This window comes from Girardinichthys multiradiatus, chromosome 18 (assembly GCF_021462225.1).
Source record: "Girardinichthys multiradiatus isolate DD_20200921_A chromosome 18, DD_fGirMul_XY1, whole genome shotgun sequence".
Taxonomy (NCBI): Eukaryota; Metazoa; Chordata; class Actinopteri; order Cyprinodontiformes; family Goodeidae; genus Girardinichthys; species Girardinichthys multiradiatus.
Window position 1 is genome coordinate 15,792,213 of NC_061810.1, and position 3,180 is coordinate 15,795,392.

Consider the following 3,180-nt stretch of genomic DNA (forward strand, 5'->3'; position numbering starts at 1 on the left):
AATCAGATAAGATCCTGTTTTTGTCATAATGGGTAGTTTTAAGACTGATAAACACAATCAAAAGAAAACCAGGACAGCTTCTAAACAGTTTATTCACAAATGTAAGTTTGTTCTGGAATCCAGACTGGGTCAGCGGACAGGATTGGGATCTCACTGAGGGAGAAGAAAAGAGATTTAGAGTATTTGAGAAAATGTGGATCAATAACCCTAAAGTCCGTCAGGGTTACATTTACAGCAAATAAGCTCTTAGCCAGGTCAGGAAGCAAATGGGCATTATCACGATTGTTCTGCCTTTTCTAAGTTACACTATATAAGGTTTTGTAAATCACCCTAGAACTCCCTCTGGTGGTTGTTTATGATATTGTTTTGGTTATGCTGAGAAAAAGAAAATAAGATAGCAGACAGAACCAAGATGGCAGAACGTAATGTCGGAGAGTCGATAAAGAAAGCTGATATCATCCTTAATACGTAGTTGTTTTGGACGATATTTGTCCGTAAGTATTGTTTAATGTCCAACATAGTAATTGTCATTATTTGTGTAACAGTGGTGTGATAATTTGTACATTTAAGTTATTTGTGAAAACGTTTATTTTAGCTTGCAGTTAGCATGTAACCGGCTAATTCGCAATGTTAGCTAATGCCATGTTTTGTATATTTCAGTTTTACGATGGTCAAAGAGAAGCCAATTGTCAGAGGCCATTCTTCAATAAAACAGCAAAAAGAAAGAGAAGTCTGTTTATTTTAGCATCATTATCTTGCTGTCTAGCTGGTGAAAATTAAAGAACTCGGGGCGAGGACAGCATAACGATGGTTGAGGTTGACAGGAGGTTACAGCAGCAGAGAAAAGTACTTCCTCGTTCTTCTGACTTTGTGCTTTACTCCATTCGGCGGGCCCCATGGGGAAACGATGATCTGTGGGAGGGTTGACAGGCAGGTGGATGGTTCTCAGAAGCTTGATAAAAAGTTATTTCCAGAAGCCTGGGTCCAGGACGGAGGCAGAAAGGAGACTTACGGCCAAGGTTCTTTGAGGCTTGAATTTCCACATTCATCTGTACATGGCAGGAGACATTAAGCCCACAGAAACATTTCCTAGAGGCACAGGACAAAAAACAAGATGATCAAAGAAAAAGTAGAATACAGGGCTGCAGCAGAGGTCGAGCTGTTTACCATGCTTGTGAGACAACGAGCTGACGCCTCCTTCTGGATCTCCACTCCTTTTGAGCCCGGGTGATTGCTCGCTGATGAGCAACAGCTGCGCCGCAGCACCTGCCAGTCACACCCTGAGTAGGAGGAAAAAACACTGCACAAACACACTGACTGCACCCAGCCTGCACACAACCACCGTGGATATGACAGTTTTGATAAAACGCAATCAAACTAACTTAATGAAAAGTGGATTGTATTAAGTCATTAACTTTATTTAAATTTCATTAAAATCTATTTTCCATAGCAAGCAAGTAGGAACAGTTGACAGTAGATTGCATTTAATTGTAATTTTTTATTTTTTTTTATGGCAAAGTACATCTAAGGTAGCTGGCTATGCAGAACTTGGTTAACTGGTAACTACTTTTTAAAATAAAGATTGAAAAACTGTGTTTTTGTTTGAACTAAAGATTGACCTAAAAGTTTAATTTGGTTCAAAATTGAAAGGCATCTGGCATGACAGAGATTCAACACTAGATGGCTCATAATTTCTACACTTGGTTTAGTTAGCACATTGTGGTCCTTTAAATGCCATGGTGTGTGCCTTCCAGTGTAATACTGGGAGATGGGAATTAATCCAAGATGGCCATAAGGACATGTCAGTGTTTGTTTTATTCTCTGTTTTGGTTGTTTTAAAGTGGTTTTAAAGGGCTTTTAAACAATCAAATAGATCTATCTGTATGTTTGTTTGTTTTTTAAATCACACCATATTGCGATTAAAGGAGCTGAAACTGCTGTGTTACCACACGTAGCCTTCTTGCCACTGCTGGCTTCTGAATGCTTCAGCAGAAGAAATCCCTTTTCTGGATCCCTGTGTGACACTTCTCATGCAGCATCCTGTTGGGAATCTGTCCTGTTCCTGTGGAATTCTAAACCTTTTGCCTCTCTGTTGGTCCTGGATGTTGGGCTGGATCCTCCTGAGGTCGTGAGCTACTGTCCACCAACTATCAGGAATCAGGCAGATTGTCTGAATACAGAAAATCTTAATGACTCTGAGAAATTTTTGGAATGTTGTGAGATTCCCTTTTCTGCTAGTGAACTGCCAAATTTTTTGGTCAAAGGTTCTGTAATCCTGATTCATAAATGTGTCAAGTTAAATTATTTTAATGAACATTTCATCACAATGGTGCACTTAATTCATTTAACAGTTTTAAACTAATTTGCTGTTGTAAATTTTCCCTTTGCAGATTGTTCCTTTAATGTTGAAACTGTGTGTACTTCTGAAGTCCGTTGTGAAAAGGTTTCCTCTTTCATCTTTCAAAAGATCGATTTCTTCCTAAAGCTGGGTGTTGACTTAATTGCTGAGCCTGTAACTTGTATTTTTCATCTAAGCCTCAGTGCAAACAAACTCCCTAAAGTTTGGAAATCTGCAATTGTCATTCCACTGCTAAAAGACAGCAAATCCTCAATTGTGAACAATTACAGGTCTATCTCAAAATTATATATTCTGGCAAAGGTATTTGAAAAATTGCTCTGTTATCAACTGAAGGAATTTTTAGAATCGAATAGTATTCTAAGCCCTTGTCAGTCAGATTTTAGGGAGCAGCACAGCACCTCTGCTGCTGATCTAAAATATTTTAATGATGTGTTTGATGCATTGGAATTAAAACAGATTTTGTGGTGCTTTGTTCTACAGTCTGCCTTTGATGCTGTGCAGATTTGGCTTGAGCATTCCACCTGGTTTTAAATGCTGAAAAATCCAAAGTAATGCTTTTTTTCAAAATTTTCTGTTACCTTAGGGAATATCTTGTTAATCACAACTTTCCTAGGTAAAACTCTCGAGTTTGTCAACAGCTTAAAACTGCCTGAGATTATTTATTGATGGGGATTTTTCTTTTAAAATTCATGTTAATAATTTGATCGCCAAATTGAGAGTGAAGCCTGTTGGGACCCCAGCCATGGATCACAACATGGATGAACATGGACTCTGAACCATACATAATCGAAGGCCAGTATGAACTTTATTACACCTTTCAG

At 38.4% G+C, this 3,180-nt stretch overlaps 1 long non-coding RNA gene across 2 annotated transcripts; it reads right to left on the reverse strand.

The window, feature by feature from the left end:
• Positions 1-721: 721 nt before the first annotated feature.
• LOC124884617 lies at positions 722-1,341 on the reverse strand. Of its 2 annotated transcripts, XR_007042477.1 has the most exons (3): positions 1,168-1,341; positions 1,013-1,089; positions 722-912 (listed from the first exon to the last, which is right to left on the reverse strand). It is a non-coding gene; the product is annotated as an uncharacterized LOC124884617 (long non-coding RNA). The 2 variants fall into 2 exon arrangements; XR_007042478.1 differs by having other exon boundaries at positions 722-1,089.
• Between the last annotated feature and the right edge of the window lie 1,839 nt (positions 1,342-3,180).